Here is a 25,070-nt window from a genome sequence, read left to right on the forward strand (position 1 = left end):
CATTCACGGCAGCAGCGACAATTAGGGCAGGAAAATCACCAGTGTCCAAAAGCCTACGAGCGGCTCCCGCGTAGCGGGGGCCGCTAGGCGTTGTATACTTGTTGGGGGCGGAGCCGGGAAGAGGAGCCAGCTGCGGTAGATAACTGAAGCACAAAGCAGCCTGGACCTCGCAGTCCCGTTTATTAAAGTTAGAGTTTGCAGGTAAAAATCCCCATGTGGATGAAACGTCACCCGCACCCGATCTGCAGTCACCACAGCAGCGAGGGCACAGCCAGTGGGTTCAAATAATGTCCACAGCCCCAGGCGGCATTCACGGCAGCAGCGACAATTAGGGCAGGAAAATCACCAGTGTCCAAAAGCCTACGAGCGGCAAATTGCGATTCTTTACAAATCGTAATTAAGAAGTCACAATTGGCTATTTTGGTGCATGTGTACCTTAAGGTCTACTAGGTTAGCAACTGCAAAAATTGTGCCATATAGCTTTCTAATTTTTTCATAAGCTTTCTCAGACTGGCTGAGATAACTTGAAATATAAACACCAACTTCAATAGACCTCCAGCTCTGGCATAACACTGAGAAGTACCTATCTCGATATGAAACGGCAATAGAAGGTGAAGGATTAATTTTCGCCTCCATGACCTTAATAGAGTTGATAGAGTTCAAACTTTCAGTCACAAAATCTACAACATTTTAAGTTCATCAACTGTAGGTATTTCAGAGAGAGGCTTGTCCAGTAGAGGGTCAGTTCATGACACCCTTTGCCCAGGCATATTGACTACAGTTACATTGTTGTTAGGTTCTGTGCTCAGAACCTAAAGCAGGTGCCACCTCGACAACTGTGTCTAAGGTGGAACCTGGAATGTAAATGAAATGTCAGATGTTGGTTGCTGTTTGCCCCGTTCGGTCACAATCCAATTGCTCTCCAAATAAATTACTTTCTTCTTGAAGAATCCATCTACGAGAACTTTTTATTGGCAATAATTGGGCTGGAATCTGGTGACCGGCAGGACAGGCAATTATCTGGTTGCAGCCAAAAAATCTTTAATTTGCTGGGAAAAAAGAGCTGCAGCTGATTGTGCCATCCTTGCGGCTCGTTTACTCTTCAGCGATAATCCTTGCTACGGAGACGAGTGACATGGCCCACAAACAAGTACTTTCTACTAATTTGGGAGGTCTGGTGCTCTTTGGTGGGAGGCTCTGGCGTAGCTCTCTCCCCAGCCTCATCAGGTGATCTTCTGGTTGCCTAGCAACGCCCCTCAGCTGTGTGGGGACTCAATATCGAGCCATTTAAGTGTTGCTTGGGAATATGGCTCATTGCATCGCAATGCATTACATGATTCGCTTTTAAAACACGGTCGTTACAACGACCGTGTTGTTAGTACGCGATGCATTTACATTGCAAGTCATTACAACGACTTGCACTAGGGGGGGCGCTGGATTTAAGAATAGTATTAATTTCTATTGCTACTCCAGTTTGGGCAACAGTAGGGAAGGTGTTGGAATTAATTTCCAATACCTGAGCGCCCCCAAGTGCAAGTCGTAGTAATGACTTGCAATGTAAATCCATTGCATACTAACAACGTGGTCGTTGTAACGACCGCATAGTAATAGTAGCGTGATGTAATGACAGCGTTGTAAACGCTGTTTCACGTTGCTTGGCAACACCTCCTAGTTGTTTTGGCAGACACCTTCCCAACTATTGCCCATTTCACCACGGCTTCATATGTCATGGAAGGAGGGATTTACTGGCATGCCAACCCGGAACATGTACTTGATGTCTGGTTGCCATCTTGGTTTGGGCACTGGTGTGAGCCCAGCCCAGCTTTGATAAGAAAGTCGCTGCAGACATCACTGTAGTTAGAACATGGTTTCCCATACATTTCTAAGTCTGCATCTGTGGTGAAAGGCACACCCCTGGTACTACATTTGTTGGCCTGCACCCGCGGTGACAGGCACACCTAATGTACTGCATGTTTATGTATTTATTTATTTCCCATAGCATTATGATACCATTAAGCTTGTGTTAGCTCCCTGTCTATCTATGCGGTGATAGGCACACCTTATGCACTTGATCTACTTCAATTTCATTGGGCTATTTGTAATTGTTGCCACTTCATTAAGGGATCACCCCTTATATGCACCTTGCACTTTATCAATTGGCATATTTCATGTGACAAATCCATTTTGTGCTGTGTGTGTCGTAATATGCACACCTTCCCTTTCAAACTGTGGATGCATTTCTTGTTTTTCCACCGGTGAAACGCAACCTATTTATTTTGTGCACATCTATGTCATCTGCATTGGTGTTTCGCAGGTTGTCTGTGCAACCTGTAACTTTTCTGCTAATCTACTTATACTTGTAGGGTGACCCTGAGTTCCTTTAACTGTTACACATAATTTATTCTTGTTACTTTGCCCCTCAAGATCTCATAATGCAGAAGATCATTTTATCTCCTCTCCCCTTTTTAGCCACTCCTGGACCTCCTCCAGTAGAATGGGAATTATGGTTGGAGGGGTTTGAGGCTTCCATGAAAGCCATTGATGGGGAGAAATTTACCCAGAAGAAGAAGCTAGTATTGTTACGGCACTCTTTGGGGATGGAAGGCAGAAAAGTCTTAAAGTATATATGTTTGCGATGAGGATGATGAGGTGGATGAATATGCGTCAACTTTCAGAATGTTGGGTACTAGGTTCAAGAAAAAACGCAATGTCATAATGGAAAGGCATACATTTCACATGAGGGAACAACTGTGGAATTAGTGGATCCTTTTTTTAGGGATATGAGGGTGTTGGCTACAACATGCAAGTACAAGGTTTTGAGTATGAGATGTTGAGGGATCAGATGGATGAGAAGACTAATACCAAGAAAATCCAGGAAAAAAATGAGATAGCCTAGTGTGTAGAAACTACTGCTGTGCGCATGGAGCAAATGGAATTTAAAACATGGGCTCAATATGAGAGTTTGGATACAGCAGCAAAGAGAAAGGAGAAAAGAATGGACTCTAAATAAAAGGTGTTAGAATGTTATAGATGAGGTAACAGAAATCAGTTAGGTAATGCCACTACGTGTCCAGCAGTGGACAAAACATGTGCCAAATGTAAAAAAAAGGGGCGTTTTGCAAATGTTTGCAAGTCTAAATCTACTTTTGTAAAAATTAAACAAAGTGCTGGAATCAAATTCAAACTTAGATAGTGATGAAGAGAATCTAGTCATGATGATTTCTTATTCACCAGTTGAGTGTGTGGAAAAGAGTGGTGTTTTTAAAATCGACTCCAATATGGTCCAGAGACCAGTTTGCCTGGTGGATGTTGGTGGTATTCCTGTATCCATGATGGCTGATTCGTGTTAATTTTTCACCCTGACTGGCCCAGATGAATGGCGTTAGTTTGAAAATATCGATTTGAAAAAGTCCATGGTTAAACCTATAGCATATCGGGGTGAACCAGTGGAGGTTTTAGGTGAATTTAAGATTTTCTTGAGTATAAAAGGACGCAACACCTCTGTGACAGTATATGTAGCAAAAAGTCATGTTTGTTGGGGTGGTTGGAACAGAAGAATTTAGGTATCATTTTAGATCCCAATAGTAAGGAACAGGCTTTGCTGAAAGATGAGTGCAAATCGGTTTGGAGGTGGAGGAGCAGGTTTGGGAAAAGAAGTTCCTGAAGTTTTCAGTGAGAAGCTGGGGGAAGATTAAGGGTTTTTCCCATCATAGAATTTCAAAAGATGGGCTCAAGCCAGAAGTTCATAAAGCGAGACGTGTGCCTTTTGCTATGAGGGAGGAAATGAAAATGGAGTTGAAATCTCTAAGAGAACAAGGGATAGTTGAACCCTTTGAGAGATCTGAGTGATTATCACGTGGTTCTGGCATGGAACGGGAACAATACTCTTAGGATATGCATAGACTTTGGGTGGATAGACACCTTTTGCCAAATATAACGGAAATGTTGGGCTCCCTTAAAGGGGCAAGGGTTTTTATGACTCTTGATATGTCGTCTGCATATCATCAAATTGCATTGCACAAGGAAAGTCGCCATCTGACTTTGTTTGTTACCCTGCCTGGTGCATTTAGTTTCAAAAGGATGCCTTTTGGTTTGGCCTCAGCCATTTTACATAGGTTGGTGAAAGCCATGTTCAAGGGGGTTGCCAATGTTAAGTGCTTCCAGGATGATATTTTTGTGTATAGAAAGGATGTAGTGTGTCACAATAAAACATCAGCAAAGTTGTAATTATTTTGACTGAGAAAGGGGTTACTTTGAAGGCAGCAAAGTGCAAGTTTGCAGTGGATTCAGTGCCTTTCTTGGGTTACAAATTAGCCTACCAAGGAGAGTTGAGTCAAAGTGATCAAAGATTTTCTGGTGCCACTGAACAAAGATCAGTTATGTTCATTTATTGGAATGTTAGAGTTTTCCGCCCCCTTTACTTCCCAACAGCAGTGGTAAAATATATCACATGAAATCCCTCATGAAAAAAATCAGCACTTTGCGTGGTCTGAGGAGCATAATCAAGAAATTGGAATCATTAAGAGTGAGTTAGCGAATGCCATTTCTCTGCAACCCTTTGACAGTCGTGTTTCTTCAGTTGTAGTAACAGATGCGAGTCAGCATGGTTTGGGGGCAGTTCTTTTACACAAAAGAGAGGGTAGAGAAGTAGTAGTAGCTTTTGCTTCAATGGCATTGAGAGGTGTAGAATCCACTTATTCAGTCATCGAACCCTGGACTCTGGCATGCTATGGGGTGTAGATCATTTCAGAAAATATTTGTGGGGGACGGAGTTCGTTAATCATATGGACAACAAGCCCTTGTTGGGTGTGTTTACCACACCCTGTGCCAGTGAGGGATTGCATTGGCAAGTGGGATTATATCATGTTGGCATTACAATTTAATTTGGAGTGCATTCCAGGTGCGAAAAATGTATTTGCAGACTGTTTATCCAGGTTACCACTTAAAGATGAAGGAACTGAAGAAGGTTTGGAAGAAAGGTTTTGTGTGGTGGCCATACTGAAAGGTTCAGATTATGAGTGCGTTTTGAAAGAGAAGTAGAAGTTTGCCGTGAAGAAGGGTGATATCTTTTAACAGGTGACATCTATGTTGTGTACAAAATGGTCTGATGTGGGTGTAGGAGAAGATGTGAAGGCGTTCAAACGTGTTTTCTCTGAATCAAGCATGGATGATGCTGTGTTGAAAAGAATGAATTTCTGGTGGTTCCACGGGCCATGCAGAACAAAGTGTTGACCTTAGACCATGAAGGGCAGGTGGGAATGAGGGCTATGAAAGAAGGATAAGGGAAATATTTGGTGGCCTGGAATGGACAGTTGTGTAGAACACTTTGTGAAGGAGTGTATAGCGTGTGCTTTAAGTGATAAAACACAGGTGACTTTCCCAGTCCTGTGGAAGCAATACCAGTTCTGGAAAAAAACATGGTTCAAATTGGGTTTGGACAATATAGGACCCATGTATGTTTTGAATGAGAGGATCAGGTATGGTCTTGTATTGGTGGATTATGCCACTAGGTGGCTGAGGTGAAAATTGTAAAGACGGCCAATACTGAAGAGGTAGCAGTGTTTTTACAAGTTGTTTTCTTGAGACAGGGTGCTCCTACAGCCCTGGTCACTGACAATGGGGTGCATTTCATGGTGAGGGGATTCCAGGAATTTCAGTCACATTGGGGCAAAAACATATCACAACCTCTTTGTATCACCCCTGCAGCAATGGCATGGTCAAGCGCTGCAATAGAATTATAAAGGACAACATTCAGTTGTCCATGGCAAATGGGTTGGGTTTGAAAAAGGAGCTAAAGGATTTATAGTGGGCTTTATGGACCACTCCTATTTTCACCACCAATATGTCGCCATTTGCATTATTGAAAGGAAGATTGGATACCACCAAGTTAGTCAGACCATGGATGGGTGACTTAAAAGTGTCTGTTGAGAAACGTGAGCAAGTCAAACTTAGTTGTGAGAAAGCACAATTGAGGTATGTGAGTGAGGAGACAACTAAGGAAAGACATCAAGCAAATTTCAAATTGGGAGACTGGGTAAGGGTGCAACTCCCTGGTATAATTTCTAAAGGAAAATCTAAGTTTTTGGGGCTGATTCATATCAAAGCTGTCAAAGACAGAGTGGTCCGACTGGACGATTGTAAATGGTGGGATGTATGTCGTTACAACGCACACTTTTACAACGCATGCACTTACAACGCATTTTTTACAACGCACAATCCATTACAACGCATGACATTACAACGCAGGACACTACAACGCATTTTTAAAAACTACCTTTACAACGCATTTCCATTACAACGCATACTACCTTTACAACGCATACCATTACAACGCATAATATTAAATTGCATTTAAGGTAAGTATTAGATAGTATAGGGGTAAAAATTACTATTCTAACTCCAGGGGGTGTAACAGTAGGGTAAGTGTTGGATAGTCTAGGGTTAAAAATTACTATTCTAACTCCAGGGGGTGCAACAGTAGGGTAAATGTTGGATAGTATAGGGGTAAAAATTACTATTCTAACTCCAGGGGGTGCAACAGTAGGGAAAGTGTTGGATAGTATAGAGGTAAAAATTACTATTCTAACTCCAGGGGGTGCAACAGTAGGGTAAGTGTTGGATAGTATAGGGGTAAAAATTACTATTCTAACTCCAGGGGGTGCAACAGTAGGGTAAGTGTTGGATAGTATAGGGGTAAAAATTACTATTCTAACTCCAGGGGGTGCAACAGTAGGGTAAGTGTTGGATAGTATAGGGGTAAAAATTACTATTCTAACTCCAGGGGGTGCAACAGTAGGGTAAGTGTTGGATAGTATAGGGGTAAAAATTACTATTCTAACTCCAGGGGGTGCAACAGTAGAGTAAGTGTTGGATAGTATAGGGGTAAAAATTACTATTCTAACTCCAGGGGGTGCAACAGTAGGGTAAGTGTTGGATAGTATAGGGGTAAAAATTACTATTCTAACTCCAGGGGGTGCAACAGTAGAGTAAGTGTTGGATAGTATAGGGGTAAAAATTACTATATTATGCGTTGTAATGGTATGCGTTGTAATGGTAGTATGCGTTGTAATGGAATGCGTTGTAAAGGTAGTTTTTAAAAATGCGTTGTAGTGTCCTGCGTTGTAATGTCATGCGTTGTAATGGATTGTGCGTTGTAAAAAATGCGTTGTAAGTGTAGTGCGTTGTAAAAGTTGCGTTGTAAAGGTTGTTCCCCTAAATGGTGTAATAAAGAAAAGTTGTCCAAACAAAATGTGGTGCCAAGTGTGCCCAGGAGTCTGGTCGATTGCCCATCATCCAATGGGGAAAAGAGGTTGTTGAGATCTGAGGGGGAGAGAAGGCCACCTGGGTGGCAGAATGATTATGTTTAAAAGTACATCCTCTAGGTTTATGTTAAGTTTGTGCTTGTCTAACAGTTCGTTTGGTAGTATATTTCTTAGGTTAGCAGCTGCTAATGTACTTCTGTTTGCTTGGGGAGGCTCTGGCAACTTATCTTTATGTACTTAACACTTTGAATTATTTTGGACAGCATTTATGGGGGGTAGCGAGTTTTGTTGTTTTGTTTCCTTTTGCCTTTGGGTGAGTAGTATGGGGGCAATAAATTGTTCAATATGCGGGAGAAGATGTGCTAGGTTCTGTGCTCAGAACTTAGATCAGGTGCTACCTTGACAGCTGTGTCGAAGGTGGAACCTGGAACATAAATGAAATATCCATTGCTGGCTGCTGCTTTCCCTGTCCCTCGGAAATCCCCCAACCCCGACGGACCACGCACGAAACCTCAGCATCATACTAGACTCATTGCTCACAATGAACCGCCAGATCAACGCCGTTCCATGCTTTGAAAGACTTTCAGATGGATCCCAACCGAAACCAGAAAAACTGTCACGTATGCACTCATCAGCAGCGACTGGAGAACGGCAACGTTCTCTACGCCAGAATCAACAAGAAACTCCCCTGCAAACTCCAGACTGTCAAGAATGCAGCAGCCAGACTCAGTGGCGTAGCTAGGGTGGGGCGGTGGGGGCGGTCCGCCCCAGGCGGCACTATTTTGGGGGAGGACAAAGGCATTCAGATAAGGCTCGGCTTGCTTTCGTGGACGTTCGAGGACAGGCAGAGAAGGAATAGGACTCGGGCAATGTCCTCTTCTTTTTTGTGCTGGCAGCTGTCCCCCCCTCTCTTCCTATTATTCCCTCTCTTTCTGTCTTGCTCCTCACTTACTGAAAACCGTGACTTGAAGAATCGGTTCACAACGTCTCTTTCCTTCTTTCATTTAGTTGCTTCCCTGTGAAATGGATCCATAAAAGAAAAACACTCTTGCGAGAAATGCCCTTTTTCTGACATTTTTATATTCCTACGTGCAGCGGGATGGAGAGAAATAGAAGGTTTTAAATATGAAAAATAAATACATAACTAAATAAAGCAAGACAGAGTGGTTGCAAAGTGGCCAGATTGGTTTTATTCCCATCCAAACACATCAGCCTCACTTTACAGAGTTTGCCAGTGAAGCGCTACTTTTGTTTTCTCGTCTTTCTTTGAACAGCATTGTTGTTCCCAGGTGGGAAAGTGTACCATTCCTGGAGGTACTGCAATACCTGGTTGATGGGTGGATTGGAAAACAAAATGTGTACCATGGCTCTGTGTTTATGGATGTGGTCTTTTTAAACCATACTGCTGACTTTTTTTAAGGATATAAGCAATGGACATTGAAACAGTTCCCTTCAGGGCCCTCTAGTCATGTCCTTAACTTTTCAGGTAAAACCACTTGCAATTTCTGAATAGTGAGTGAGAGATCGTTAAGGTAACCATGTTGTTTCTGCTTACATTTCACATGCTTTACTTAATCTTGCATTCCCTATGAGTGTTTGCTTTTACTTTTTTTTTGTTAGGCAGCATATTACTCTTATCAAGTGCATAATTTGAATTAAGCCACATCCAAGTGTTTATAGCGGGCACAATTAGGTTATAGCTGAAGGCAGTGCGAGTTTCTCTCAGTGGGGAAGTATGGTGTCCACTGGGGGAGAGGATGTGGCACTATGGCCAGAGCTGTCGAATTTGGAACTGGGGAACCGGGTTCAGCCTTCATGACCAGTCCACCAGACCACTCTACTGAGGGAGCATATTCCCATGCTAGACCTTAGAAGGCCCCACTAGACCTTAGAAGGCTTGATGTCTTAGCACAAGCAGGTGTACCCTAGTGGTGTCAATTGTGGGTTAACCTTGAAGGCCTGTCCACCACAATCCATACTGAAGTTCATCTCCAGTCTTGCGGGCAGGCCTACGAAGCAGCACACCCTAGAGCAACAGTGATCCAGTCTCTGTGACTCTCTCACTGAGGTCACATGAACCTTGAGCAGGTTAGGGCGATGCGAACGGTGTGACCGCACTGGTTACCTATTTCGGGTGGGTGCGTAGTGTATCATGGTTTAAAAATAACTTGCTACCTCCTTCCTGGCCTCCAGCAATTTTCAGAAACAATAAAAATGTCATGATAACATCGGTGATTAATGTTCTTCCTAGAGAGAGATTGGAGTTTTGTCTAGTGGAAGGGTTGACTTCTGGAAAGGTAGCACAGAGGGTTAATGTGCCTGCTGCAAAGAACATGTACCATTCAGATCACAAAGTGCACTGCTTTAATGGGGGGGCCATGATGAATGGTCATTTAATGTCAGCTTTAGATGATGGATCCCTGAACAGTGTCATATATGTGCATGTTTGCATTGTGCTGAGGGGATTACCAGGTAATTATTCACGCAGATCTCTGATGGATGTCACATGCAGTTTTTCTGAGTCCCCAGATAGATCATGCAGTCTGTGTGTTCTCTTTTGTACTGCCAGTCACTGGTGTATTCAACTGTGTAGCCTTGGACCGTGTCATGTATGTGCATGTAACTTGCATGATCGAGGTAACTATTAGCGGCGATACTACGTGTCTCTCGGACCTCTTTCAAGTGCTCGCCGTCCTTTTTCCCCAGCAACCCCCCCTCCCCAGGGGCGGCAATCTGAGGGATAGCCCCAGGCGTCACAAGCTCTAGCTACGCCTCTGGCCAGACTGATCCTCGACATCCCCCCTCACAGCCACATGACCCAACACCTCCGCGATCTCCACTGGCTTCCAGTCGAAAGAAGATTAACCTTCAAACTCCTCACCCACGCATACAAGGCCCTTCACAACACCAGACCCGCATACCTGAACAGCGGCCTATCCTTCCACGTACCCAAATGACACCTCCGATCAGCCCAGCTCTCACTGGCCACCGTCCCACGTATCAGCAAGACTAGAATGGGAGGAAAGTTCTTCTCGCAGCCAAAGCCTGGAACACCCTCCCCCTCCACGTCTGGTAATCTCCCACACTGCCCCAGTTCAGAAAGGACCTCAAGACTTGGCTTTTTAGATGACCCCAGCACTCAACTGAGCCACCCTCTCCCCCCCCCCACCAGCGCCTTGAGACCCTCACAGGTGAGTAGTTGCGCTTTACCAAGCCCTGATTGATTGATCTGGCAGAGCTTTATTCTGAAGCCTCATGCATCAGAATCTTGTGCAGTTGTGTGGTACCCCGCTCTCTTCTCTGTCTTGTCCTTTCTCAGTGTGCTGTACTCTGCTGCTCAGCCAGTGTAAGTGATGTCACAGAATGTTCCCTGTGTGTATGTTTGAGTGGGCTGATTCTCCTGATACTACTTTCAATACTACTACAACCAACCCACCCTCTAATGTTCCTGTCCAGATTGAACTAAAGAATAAATCTACCATTTGGATACAACAACATCTTAGGGTACCTCATTTCTTGCATTTCACAAGTCGTTTGTGATCCATTCTTAAAGTGATCTTTGTTCTCAAAACAAATATCTTAAAGTATTACACACTCATGCAGCTGCCACGGCTTTTTTCTTGATGACAAAATATTTTTTTCCTGAATCACTTAAAACATGGGATGAAAAGGCAACTGTTAACTCTTCATTTCCATGTTTTTATGATACAACTGCACCAATTCCCGAAGCACTGGCATCTAGATTGATGACATGTCAAAGGTGTTGAGTATACCAGAATTGGCAAAGGTGATTTTAATAGCTTTAACGCCTTTTGTTGAGATTCTAGCCAAGAGAAGTCACACTTTTTCTTAATAATACTGTGTGTTTTTGGCAGAGCTCTCAACAAGCTTGTCATAATATTCAGTCAGGCCCATGAAGGACCTGAGAAGGTCTTCATGGGTTGTTGGACAGGCATTCGCCATTGTGCGGACCAGATCTTTTGTTTGATTTTCACCCCATCTCCTGAAATGGTATTCCCAAGGTAATCCATTTCCTTTTGAGGTAAACAGCATTCCTCTTTACTCTGTGTCATGTATTCCATTTTTATTACCAGCAGCCATTTAACACATTAACAGTCTTCAACAAAAAACTTCATTTCCCAAAAACCATAAGGAACATGTAGTATCAATCCATAACAACAGTCTACCAATCAGGGTTTAGCCTCGCCGATAACTCGTATTGTCCCTCGTCGGAATCCCTCTTTCTTCCTGCCACCATGCAGCCAGTTGAAAGTCCTTATTCTGGTATCGCGGACTATGATCCTGAAAAAGAGAGACTTGTGAATTGCCAGGAAAACTGAGGGAACACATCCCTGAAAGCAATCATGGTAACATCATTGTCAATGCAGGCAGCCCAAATCAACTGGAAACTCGGTTACTTACATCCATACGCCGATCCGATAAACACAGATGGGTAATTCCTGGTCTCAGGGTGGGCTAATCCTCACCTCCGAGTCCTTAATAGAATTGAAACTTTCCGTTACAGTAGCTAGGACATTTTTTATTCGATTTCAGGACCCAGAGGTGAGGATTAAGCAAATTCTTTCTTCCATTTTTATTACCAGCAGCCATTTAACACATTAACAGTCTTCAACAAAAAACCTCATCTCCCAAAAACCATAAGGAACATGTAGTATCAGTCCATAACAATAGTCCACCAATCAGGGGTTAGCCTCACCGATAACCCGTATTGTCCCTCGTGGGAATCCCTCATTCTTCCTGCGACCATGCAGCCATTTGAAAGTCCTTATTCTGGTTTCGCGTACTCCTATCCTGAAAAAGAGAGACTTGTGAATAGCCAGGAAAACTGAGGGAACACATCCCTGAAAGCAATCATGGTAACATAATTGTCAATGCAGACAGACCAAATCAACTGGAAACTCAATTACTTACATCCATTCGCCGATCAAATACACCTGGGTTGGTCATTCCTGGTCTCAGGGTGGGTTAATTCTCGCCTCCGAGTCCTTAATAGAATTGAAACTTTCTGTTACGGCAGCTAGGACATTTTTCATTCTATCTCAGGACCCAGAGGCAAGGATTAGGTAAGTTCAAAGCTTATCCACTACTAGTGTCAGGAGCTGAGCCAATGCGCCTACTGAACATGCAGTGGGACCACAACTCCCAGAGATCTCGGCGGAAAGGAGGTGTGGCCACAGCTGCTAAATACGGGCACCGAGGACCTATCGGTGTGCGTAATACTGCCTGGTTGGATTTGCTGGTGTGTGACCGCAAGCAGAAAGAAAGGAAACGCCGAAGCTCACACGAGCACGGAAGGAAACCCTGAATGCCCCGCTGGGCAAAGGATTAAGTCGAGTGGATACGAGAGGCTGAGGAGTCAGTCTCCAACCTTGGTTCGCGGGACGCTGACGTAAGCGTCACCGCGGTTGACGGTTTTTCGGGAGTGGAGCACCCTCCCTGTTCGCGGAACGCGGGACAAGCGTTGCCGCGTTGTACCGCCTTCGGAGCCCCTCCCTGTTCGCGGAACGCGGGACAAGCATTGCCGCGTTGTACAGCCTTCGGAGCAAAGAGGAAGTAGGAGCGGACGCTCACTACGGAAGATTGTGGACCTGCACAGTGGGAAGGACGGAGACCTACCCAGAACTGCAAACGGTCAGGTAGCTCATCACAATAGGGGGGGGGGGGCTGTTTTGTACGGGACACTAGTCAGTGGTTGGAAGAGACCACGAGTGTAGGTTCAAAGGGAGAGCGTGACTTTAACTTTACTCCCAGCGCTCCTCGCGCTATTATTTGGAATTCACTCTCGAGGACCCTCAGAGTAGATTCGATTCAGGTCTATTGGAAGAGAGTCATCCTTGGTTCACTTTTGCTTTCCAGGGAACTTAAGTGGGGCTTTCACGTAGCACAGTGTGTTAACTGTTGTACAGTGCGTGGGAGGGGGTCCAACCCTCAGTTGTATCTCATTGGGTTCTAAGGCATGGTTAATACCGCTTGAGTGTGTTTGGGAAGACACATGGTTGAGGCATACCTAGTGAGACCGAATGAGAGTAGGATGCCTTATGTTTACCGTCATTTGTGTTATACTTATGTTATGTTACAGGTATCCCTATCCCTGCTGTCCCCATCCTAACTCCCTTTCCCTCGCCTGATTGCCCTGGTACTCTGTTTCCCTATTCAGAGCCGGGGACGTCGGGAGGTGGACCCCTTATGCTTCACTCGACTCAACGGAACAAGAAGAGAAACGTGACAGAATTACGCGCCCAAGAAATAATTCCGTGTGGGTCGAGTCAAGCATAAGTATGGCCTCTCTAGATGAGGTGTTACAGGCCCTCATGTTAGTCCAACAGGAAATGGCCGCCTCAAAGATAGAAACGGCAGCCCTTAAAGATAGGATAGAAAGGCAAGGGCGCAACACCTTTAACGCCACGCAGTCGTCAACTCCTATTCAAGTAAATGTTTCACCGCCCATACCGCTGGCAAGCCCAGAAAGGTTTTCGGGGGACCCTCTAAAAATCCAAACCTTTCTCACACAAATAGTGTTTCATTTTTCGTACAAACCCGCTTCTTTTCCGACTAATCATTCGCGAGTGGCGTTTGCAATATCGTATATGACAGGGGACGCTGCCAATTGGGCAGTCCCCTTGGTCAAATACAACGATCCTCTTCTATCCGATTGGAACGCATTTAGGAGTGAGTTTGAGAGGGTGTTTGACAGGCGGGCCACTACTTTATCAGCAGACCGCGAATTGTTATCGCTCCGACAGGGCAAACAAGATCTAGTGACGTATTTAACCCAGTTCAATCGTCTCATAGCGGAAACAGAGTGGCCAGAGGAGAAGCGTATGTCCCTCTATTACCAGGGATTGCGGGACGACATGAAAGATGTACTGGCGCAAATAGATCCGCAGCCCACTACGTACACAGACTTGATGAACCTTACGCTTCGGTTAGACCATAGACTGGCGGAGCGCAAGGGAGAGAGGGTTTATACTCATGTAGAGAAAACCGAGAGAGGACCCGGAACTGCAGGGGCAGCCCCGGGAGCTCAGGCAGAACCTATGGAGGTAGGGGCAATCAGAGCCCCGTTATCAAGGGTCGAGAGAGAGAACCGCCGATTAGCCGGTCTCTGCATGTATTGTGGCAAGAAAGGTCATTACGTTCGGGACTGTCCCGTCAAACCCAAGAAAGGGGGATACGCCGGCCCGAAGAAAGTGGCAGTGGCCACAGTACAGGCATCGACTTCTGAAGCATTGGACACAGTCATACCCGAGAAGACACCTGCCTCTAGGGTCTTGCAGTTGCCTTCTTTGGCCATCATAGAGTCGGTTGCCTCTGAATCACATGTCGTAATAAAGATGCGAGTAACGGTGGGAACTAGAGAGCAAGAGATAAGAGTTATGATTGACTCAGGTGCCACTGGCAATTTCGTAGATAGTGGGTTAGTACAGCGGCTTGGGTTAAGGCGCATCCCGAGAACAAACCCCGAGACAGTCTGGGCGGTGGACGGTAAGCCTCTGAAATCCGGGCCCATCACCGAGGTCACGGAGTCTCTAACCCTGACCAGACCAGGATCGTTGTGGGATCATGTAGAACAGGTAGCGTTGAACATTATTGATGCTCCACAATATGAAGTGATCCTCGGCATGCCTTGGTTGACGACTCATAACCCATCCATTGATTGGACCCAGAAAACTGTGGAGTTTGACACAGAGTACTGTAAAGAGGCGTGTGTCAGCGCTCATCGGACTCACCTGTTGGCCCTCACTCAGGGGTATCACCTCAGTACAGCAGCAGAGAAAGAGACGGTCCTCCCCGTCGCCTACGACGCATACCGAGAGGTGTTTAGCGAAAGTAAAGCAGAACTCCTGCCACCGCATCGCAGTTACGACTGCCAAATAGACTTAATTCCAGGGGCTGTCCTGCCGGCTTTTAGAGTCTATGCCTTGTCCGAGCCAGAAACCGAACATCTGCGAAAATATTTAGAGTACTACGTTGAGAAAGGATTCATCAGGCCTTCCCGTTCTCCGGCTGCTTCGCCCCTTTTTTTCATCAAGAAAGGCAATGGCGACTTGAGAACGTGTATCGATTATAGGGTATTGAATAGAAATACCGTCCGCAATCGCTACCCTCTTCCTCTCATCCCTGTCTTGCTGGATCAGGTGAAGGAGGCGACCATATACTCTCGATTGGATTTGAGAGGGGCCTATCACCTGGTCCGGATAAGGGAGGGGGATGAGTGGAAGACGGCCTTTAAAACGCGGTACGGGCTGTTTGAGTACAGGGTAATGCCTTTTGGGCTGTGTAACGCCCCCGCAGCGTTCCAGTACTTCCTAGATGACGTCCTCAAAGAGCTCATTGATAAAACAGTAGTGGTATATATTGATGACATACTAATATATTCCACAGACCCTAGGGAACACATCACGCACGTCTCACAAGTATTACACAAGCTAGAAGCTAACAATTTGTTTTGCAAGTTGAGCAAGTGCGAATTCCACGTTGAGAGGGTGGAATTCTTGGGGGTGGTTCTGAGTCCTTCGGGGTTGAGCATGGCGGAAAGAAAAGTGGCGGCTGTACAGGAGTGGCCCATACCAAAAACAGTGAGAGATGTGCAGTGTTTCCTGGGCTTTTCTAACTATTATAGAAGGTTCATCTCTCACTTTTCCCAGCTCGTATCGCCTCTCACTCGTTTGCTACGCAAGGGGCATCCATTTTCATGGACACCGGAGGCCATGCAGGCGTTCCGTGAGCTACAACAGGCCTTCACCTCAGCTCCCATCCTGCAACATCCACAATCTGAAGTACCTTTCGTGGTAGAGGCGGACGCTTCGGACATAGCAGTAGGGGCCGTGCTATCGCAGAGAGAGGCTCTGACCGGACAATTACATCCAGTTGCCTTCCTTTCCCGGAAGTTAACATCAGCGGAAGCAAACTACACAATTGCAGAAAAGGAACTGCTGGCCATCCACAAGGCGTTCCAGGAATGGAGACACTACCTGTGGGGGGCTAAACACACCGTAACTGTTTATACCGATCACAGGAATTTGCAGTACCTGAAAACAGCCCGACATCTCACGCAACGACAAATGCGTTGGATGCTGTTTTTTGCAGGTTTTGACTTTGTCATTACGTATCGACCAGGGTCAGAGAACCGGAAAGCGGATTCACTATCGCGACAAGAGGGAGGACTGGTACATCGGTCGGAGGAACGCAATGCCCTCATTCCCCCTGAGAAGGTGATATGTGCGGTTCGGGCTGACACGTTTCTCAACTCCATAAGAGAGCAACGCACATTGGTGCAATGGCTACAATGGGAGGATCAGGAGGCGGACAGACACCTCAAAGAGGGGTTACCCTTTTACCAAGATCGTCTGTTTGTGCCCTTGGAGGAGCTGCAACGCCAGGTATTCGTGTGGTGTCATGAGTCAGTGGCCGCAGGGCACCCAGGTCGTACCAAAACAATGCACCTGATGAGAAGACACTTTTGGTGGCCCTCCATGACCAAGGAAGTCAGTCAATCGATACAGCAGTGCGAAGTCTGCGCTAGGGCGAAAGGAGAGCATTCAAAGGCTAAAGGCAAGTTGGTGCCGCTACCGACTCCCTCGGGACCCTGGCGCAACATAAGCATAGACTTCGTGGTGGGCCTACCCGTGGACCAAGGATACGATGCAATCATGGTAATAGTGGATGGACTCACCAAGATGGGTCATTTCGTCCCGTGCAAGAACTTACCCTCAGCCAGTGAAACCGCCCAGTTGTTGTTGTCTCATGTGGTACGACAGCACGGTTTTCCTGGAGTGATAGTCTCGGACAGGGGACCGCAGTTCATTGCTCGGTTTTGGAGAACTTGGTTAAGGCCTTACAAGTAGAGGTGGCCACGTCCACCAGCTTCCACCCGCAGACGGATGGCCAGACCGAACGTCTTAATCAAACGCTCAAGAGATATCTCCGTTGCTATGCAAAAGAAGCAAATACATCGTGGGTGTCTCTTCTGTGGTTGGCCGAACTCTCATACAACAACGCTTGGCACAGCTCCATCAAAGAAACACCGTTTCGGGCTAACTACGGGTACCATGCCAAGACACTCCCTTTATCGTTTCCTGAGGATACTCGCAATCAGCCAGCTCTGGCCGTTCAGTTGCAGGCCTTGAGGGACATACACCGCCATCTACAGACTAACTTGGAGAGGGCCAAGGGCTTGTACAAGAGCTGAGCGGACCGACATCGTCAGGAGGGACCCGTGTATCAACCGGGCGACCGAGTGTGGTTGTCCACAAGGAATCTCCGTTTTAAGTTCCGCAGCATCTTCCATCCTCGTTTCATTGGTCCGTATCCCGTGGTGAGACGAGTGGGATCCGTGGCGTACAGGTTGGCCTTACCGGCTTCGTTGCAGATCCATCCAGTGTTCCACTGCAGTCTCCTGAAGCCGGCGCTGGGGGCTAGGCGAGTCGACCCACCTCGGGTGTTCAGGGAAAGTCGTGAGGAATACGAGGTCCGTAAGGTGTTGGATTCCCGGTTTCGGAGGGGGCGTCTGTGGTACCTCATCACCTGGAAGGGGTACACGGCGGAGGAAGATTCTTGGGTTCCCTCCTCGGAGGTGCATGCTCCTACTGCTGTGCGTTCGTTTCACGCCCGTTTCCCGGACAAGCCTGGTCCTAGGAGGCGCTTGGGCGGGGGGCATACTGTCAGGAGCTGAGCCAATGCGCCTACTGAACATGCAGTGGGACCACAACTCCCAGAGATCTCGGCGGAAAGGAGGTGTGGCCACAGCTGCTAAATACGGGCACCGAGGACCTATCGGTGCGCGTAATACTGCCTGGTTGGATTTGCTGGTGTGTGACCGCAAGCAGAAAGAAAGGAAATGCCGAAGCTCACACGAGCACGGAAGGAAACCCTGAATGCCCCGCTGGGCAAAGGATTAAGTCGAGTGGATACGAGAGGCTGAGGATTCAGTCTCCAACCTTGGTTCACGGGACGCTGACGTAAGCGTCACCGCGGTTGACGGTTTTTCGGGAGTGGAGCACCCTCCCTGTTCGCGGAACGCGGGACAAGCGTTGCCGCGTTGTACCACCTTCGGAGCCCCTCCCTGTTCGCGGAACGCGGGACAAGCGTTGCCGCGTTGTACAGCCTTCGGAGCAAAGAGGAAGTAGGAGCAGACGCTCACTACGGAAGATTGTGGACCTGCACAGTGGGAAGGACGGAGACCTACCCAGAACTGCAAACGGTCAGGTAGCTCATCACAATAGGGGGGGGGGCTGTTTTGTACGGGACACTAGTCAGTGGTTGGAAGAGCCACGAGTGTAGGTTCAAAGGGAGAGTGTGACTTTAACTTTACTCCCAGCGCTCCTCGCACTATTATTTGGAATTCACTCTCGAGGACCCTCAGAGTAGATTCGATTCAGGTCTATTGGAAGAGAGTCATCCTTGGTTCACTTTTGCTTTCCAGGGAACTTAAGTGGGGCTTTCACGTAGCACAGTGTGTTAACTGTTGTACAGTGCGTGGGAGGGGGTCCAACCCTCAGTTGTATCTCATTGGGTTCTAAGGCATGGTTAATACCGCTTGAGTGTGTTTGGGAAGACACATGGTTGAGGCATACCTAGTGAGACCGAATGAGAGTAGGATGCCTTATGTTTACCGTCATTTGTGTTATACTTATGTTATGTTACAGGTATCCCTATCCCTGCTGTCCCCATCCTAACTCCCTTTCCCTCGCCTGATTGCCCTGGTACTCTGTTTCCCTATTCAGAGCCGGGGACGTCGGGAGGTGGACCCCTTATGCTTCACTCGACTCAACGGAACAAGAAGAGAAACGTGACAACTAGAGCCGTAATGGAGGAGACTGGTTTGAAGTAGAACCTTTTGAAGGTTGAATGCGAAGACCAGTCTGCCGTATTGAGAATGTCCTCCGACCGAGCTCCCAGGACAAAAGCTTTTGAAGTCATCGCACCCCTTGTCGAGTGCGCTCCAAAGACCTCCAACATCAGCCATCTAACCCACCTGGCGAGAGTCAGGGATGACACAGCTCTGAAGGGCTTTTGCAGGGCGATCAACAACTGGCGTTCCCCGTGGGGACGTAACTCTTCCATCAAGCATTCGTAGGCTTTAATACATCTTACCACTCACAATTTGGGTACCTCCGGGAAGGCCGGGTAAGAGATAATCCTAGATTAGCATTTAGTCCTGCGTTACACGTGAAAGGTGACTCCATCAGGAGTAAAAGAACGACCAGAGCCATCTAGAGCAAAGACATCGGAAACTCGTCTACACGATATCAGACATAGAAGCATCGTCAATTTCGCAGACAATTGCTTGCAAGAAAAATATTTGTTGCTCGGCCAAGCCGTCAGGAAATTGAGTACCTTGTTCATGCCCCAAAGGACCAAGCATTGTGGCTCAGGTGGGAGTGATAATCGAATTCCCCGAATTAGTTTCCTGAATAGCAGATGTTCACCCGCTGGGAGGCTCGCCATAGTGGTATGACCCGCAGAGATAGCAGAGCGAAATTTATTTATCGACCAATAAGCCAGGCCCTCCGAGGCTAGATGTGCCAGAAAATTCAGGACATGAACAACGTCTGACCCCACGGGATCCAGGTTTTATTGCAGACACCAACCCATCCAGCATGCCCAAGCTGAACGGTATCTCTTGACCATTCCATCCCACCACGCTCAAGAGAGGAGGTCTGCAGCATTTCTCAAAAAGCCAGGGACTTGCCATTGAGTCCTGTAATCCTCTACTCCATGAGAGGCACTGAACCGGACGTCACCAGCGGGGAGGATTGCCCGCTGGATCGCTCAGGAGATGAGGCACCTGGGGTAGTCGGATTGGAGAACCCCAGGAAAGTTCCATCAGAACTAGAAACCATGCTTGCGACTTCCACACTGAGGTGACTACCACTAGAGCCACCTTTTGCCTGTGAACTTGGGTTGTCAATCACATGACCATTGCGAAGGGAAGAAAGGCATACCCCAGTTCCATTGCCCAATTCTGGTGGAAGGCATCCATGGCCGTCGCCCCCGGATCCGGTCTCCAACTGAAGTACCTGGGGAGTTGGTGATCTAGGCACGATGCAAAGAGGTCGATCGAGAAAGGTCCCCATAGCTCCGACATAGCCCGAAACACCAGGGAAAACAGTTTCCACAGACTCAGGTCCCGCAAGTGCCAGGAATGACAATCTGCCACCTGATTGTCCAGGCCCCGGAAGATGTTCCGCCGTCACTGAGATCTCGTGATCGAGGCAGTACTCACAGAAGTTCTTGGCCAGATCTGCCAAGGCCTTGGAGCGCATGCCCACAGGTGGTTAATGTAGCGCACCAACGCCACATTGTCCATCTTGAGAAGGACACAGGCCTGTGCTCTGTCTCTGGTACAACAATGAACCTCGAAAGAGCCTGCCATTAGTTCCAGGCAGTTTATGTGCAAGGATTGTTCCGCAGTGGACCAAGCGCCTCCGGTGGTGTATTCTCCACAGCGGGCTCTTCAACGGAAGCCGCTGGCATCGGCCTCTATCATGAGATCCAGTTGGGAGCCGAAGATGGCATGACTGTTCCATGCCTCCATGTGGGCTAGCAACCAATTGAGTTCCTCCTTCGCCTCCTCCGATCGCGACCCATGCTGTGCATATGAGAGACCTCTCCATAGGTGAGATGCCTTGAGCCAAGGGGCCAGGGAATATAGCCTGGATTGAGGTATACAGGAGGCCTACTACCCTGGCAATAGTGCAGTAGGGAGGTCTGAGTCCTCCTTAGTAACTGTCGTACCTCGTGCCGAATCTTCGCAACCTTTCTGGACGGGAGGCTCAATGTTGCCCTTACCGAGTCTATGACAAAACCCAGGAATGTAATCTTAGAGGAAGGAGAGAGACTGGACTTTGTCTGTTTGATCACAAACCCCAACGATTGGAGGGGAGACACTGCGGCGAGTACCTGCCGGCCGAGGGCCTGAGGGCACTGATTCATGAACAGCATGTCATCCAGATAGACGATCATCCGAATCCCCTGTTTCCTGAGGTAATCTATCACCGGGTGAAGGACCTTGGTGTAGCACCAAGGGACCGAGGAGAGACCGAAGGGCAGAGAAGTAAACTCGAAAGTCTTGTCCCTCCACTGGAACTGCAGGAAGTGCCGATGAGGGGGAAAAATCAGAATCGTCAGGTATGCATCCTTGACATCCAACCTGACCATCCAATTGTTGGGGCGAAGGCGGTCCTGCAATAGATGGATACCCTTCATCGTGAAGTGGCAGTAGACCAGCCACTTGTTGAATTCCCAAAGGTTTATAACTGGGCGGTAACCCCCGTCCTGCTTCTGAACCAGGAACAGATTGCTCAAAAACCCTGCCGGGTGAGGGGAGGATCTGCTAATTGCTCCTTTCCTCAGCAACTCTTCCACCTCCCGCTGAATGAGACAAGCTTCCTGTCCCGAAAAACCAGAGTTGTCTGGGCGGCACCGGTTGAACGGGCAACCCGTAAAACTCTATGTGTAAGCCTTGTGCTGTCTGTAAGACCTAAGCATCGTTGGTAAGGGACCTCCAATTGTTGAGAAATTGAGCCAATCGACCCCCCAAGCGAACACATGAGAGAAATGAAGAACTCACCGTGGGAAGAGTTGTTGTTGCCTCCCCCACGGGGGCCGTTTCGCTGTCCCTCCTGACGGCCACATCCTCTGGTCGAGTTGAAGCCCCTGAAGCGAGAGGGGTCTTGCCATTGTCCTCTCTGGGATTGTTGACCTAGGCCGGAGGTGCCTTGCAAGGAACGGCCTGCCAAGTGCCCAATGCCGCGTCCGGCCCCGGAGGAAAAACACGCCTTGAAAATGCGCTTCACCGTCGACTGGGCTTTGTCTAGAGAACTGAATGTAGACACAAACTTACTGAGCTCCTTAATAAAAGGATCTCCTAAAAGTCCCTCTTGAGCTACCTGGCCCACTTACGAAGTGGCTAACTCGCCCAACTTAGGATCTAACTTGATCAACAAAGACCTGCGCCTTTCGGTACGAATTATGCAGTTGGCATTACCGAGAAATATGATCGCTCTCTGGGCCCAAATGGATAGAACATCGAGCTGGATCAGGGCACCAGGGGCCTTGGTGTCTTCCGCCATGTCAAATATCATGACTAGTGGGCTGGTAATATCAAGGAGCTTGTCTTGGCAAGCCCGCCAAGACCTGTCAATTCCCATTTTGGGATCCTTAATATATTTGGTCAAAAAGGTTGCCAGCCGGGCGTCAATTTTAGGTGTCACCGCCACCTTGTCCTCCAAAGAGGGACGAGGAAACTCGGCCCTTAACCTAGAACGTACCTCCTGGTCCAATGGCTTGCGCAGCCTGGTGGCCACGTACTTCGCCACCTTATCCGAGGGCACCCACTCCGAGGAGCGGGGGTGCAAAAGCTGTTCTGGATCCAGAAGATCTGAATGGCCCTCTTGGGGGGTTCAGATGGAGGAGCGGGAGAGTGGCGCCATGACCGCTGATGGATTTGTCCGAAGGTTGGGGGGAGTTTTCCCTTTCCATGTTATCTATCACAGGGGGTTCCTCCTGTGTGTCTAATTGCGAGAGGGGGTTCCTAGTGTCTAGGAAGGCTTGTTTAAGTCTGGCGAAAGCGTCCAGATCAACCCCATCAGAATGGGCTCGTTTGAAGAGTTTATCTGGGGCAGCATCAGTGGCCCGCTCCTGAGGTTTAGGGGCGGAAGGCCCCGGGAGGTCTTCCCTCTGAGGGAGGGGTGGAAGGCACCTTTGTGCCACTCAATGAGCCTCTTCTCAAGAGGGGCCACTGCCTCCGAAACTGCCTTCAGTATAAAGGCAACCGCCGCGTCACAGAAATCATCTGTGACGGGAAAGTACTGGGCATCCTCCCCCTCATAGTAGGCTTCCTCCTCCATGGGTAGGTACTAAATAACAAGTGAGGAGGGTAAAGCAAGGGTGGGGGAACCACCAGGTAAGAGGGTCAGGCAACACTGGGATCACTCCAGTAAATATGGGCACCCTTAAGGATGAGGGCGCAAAGTGGGTTAGAGAAGCCCTGAGAGAAAAGACAGGCCTTTATGAAATGGGGAAAGAAACCCCAGGCCGAAATCAGGCTCACAGCAGACTGTCACCCTTAGGTATATACACAGATCTTATTTACCAACCTGGGCAAGTCTGCACACAACCAGCAGCTTCCACGCTGAAACCTTACCCCGTAGGGTGTCAGGCTCCAGGCCAGCCGGGGCAGAAGGGAAAACGCGGGTGGAGGCGCTCAGCAGCAGGCCATAACTGATAAGCTTGCCGCCCACGTCTCTGCTGTAATCGAACAGCGGGGAGGCGCGCCCTCTAGCGGCCAGCAGACCGCCGTGCCTCCCTGTCCCGTCACCACAATACAGGAGCTGTCTGAAGGGACAACGAAGTGTTTCAGCTGCCTTTAACTAACGAGCCAAAGCTATGACTCACCTCAGGAACCTGCGAAAATACATTGCGCAACATCCGAAAATAGTCATGAATGCATCAAGGCAACAGTAAATACAGCAAATAGAGAAAAGGGGTGAGCGAACTCCACACTTAACTAGAGGCAAGTACCTCTTCTAGAACTTGGTATGTTCTCTGACAGTGTTCCCAAAGACTAACATATCATCTTGGATGAAAACCATGTTTCGGGGTCCATCAACCGCCAGACATCATACGCTAGTAAACACTGGGAGCTGATGCCAAGTCTCTTAAATTGGAAAATCCCCTCAAGTGTAATAAACGCTGTTCAAGCTTTGGATGTAGGGTGCAACTGGATCTGGTGAGAGGCAGTTTTTGGTTCAAGTTTTGAAAAATCCATTCCACTCTTTAGTACCAACACCATCTCATTGATGTTTGGTAAAGGATAGGAATCTAATACTACATTTTGGTGAAGAGACATCAAATGTGTACAAAAGTGAAGGCTTCCATCAGCCTTCTTCATTATAACAATAGGGGATATTCATTCACACACCTCTGCATGCTCAACAGCATCGTCCTTAACCATTTGTTTCAACAATGTCTTTATTTCATCACTAACTCAGTGCCTAATAGGCACCGTTCCTTTTTTCAATACAATTTCATGCATGTGATTCTTTACTGTACCCATTCTATCTTTGAAAGACATTTTGAAAATGTGTGAGGACCCCATCCAAACTTGTATCAGAAACTACTATCACCTGATCATGTTCTCTAGGGTTATTATACTCAGATTGTACTGAGGCACCCACCTCAAAATGGGTGGCCCTGACTGAGCTACATATGCCTTTCCCTCAACTCTGTGGCCTGGAACATTATCTCGGCTCACTTGCATCCTAGTACATCAATGGAATGTCTCTGCTATTCATGTGGGTTTATGTATTTTGGGAGAAGTTTAACATCCTGCCATGTATTCACAAACATTCAGGATACAAGGGTGTTCCTCCTCTTTACACTCGTTGTGGGATCATCTTGGTCAGTGTCTATTGCTACAAATCTGCCTTTCCCAATATGACATGCGCAGGCAAAACAACCTCTTTTGCCACATTTCATACAGCCTTTGCCGATCGCTGGGGTGCTCCTTTGTGGTTGTTTTCCCTGTTGCTGTGCTGTACACTCTTTGTTTTCAGTAATGTTTCATTTTGTCAATGAAGATGTTTCTTTCCAACTACATTTATTGCAGTATTTAGTTGTTGCTGTATCTGATCTGCCATTGCATGTTATTGCCACTTCTTGAATCTTCATTGCACCCTTCATGCAGGCTTGATTCCTCAACAGTCTTCGCCATTGTGTTTGCCTGTTTGAGAGTAAGATTGCTTGCTGTTCGCAGTCATTCAGGCAATTTTCTACTGGCAC

At 47.5% G+C, this 25,070-nt stretch overlaps 1 long non-coding RNA gene across 1 annotated transcript in view; it reads right to left on the bottom strand.

Annotated features, from left to right (window-relative positions):
- Nucleotides 1-11,339: 11,339 nt before the first annotated feature.
- Nucleotides 11,340-25,070, bottom strand: part of LOC146863303 (uncharacterized) — an 84,453-nt gene continuing 70,722 nt past the window's right edge. The window contains exons 2-3 of the long non-coding RNA XR_014978593.1: nucleotides 11,980-12,074; nucleotides 11,340-11,564 (exon numbers count right to left, since the gene is read on the bottom strand). This is a non-coding gene — a long non-coding RNA (uncharacterized LOC146863303). The remainder of the gene's footprint in view (nucleotides 11,565-11,979; nucleotides 12,075-25,070) is intronic.

The sequence above is a fragment of the Triturus cristatus genome, chromosome 2_2 (assembly GCF_964204655.1).
Source record: "Triturus cristatus chromosome 2_2, aTriCri1.1, whole genome shotgun sequence".
Lineage (NCBI taxonomy): Eukaryota > Metazoa > Chordata > Amphibia > Caudata > Salamandridae > Triturus > Triturus cristatus.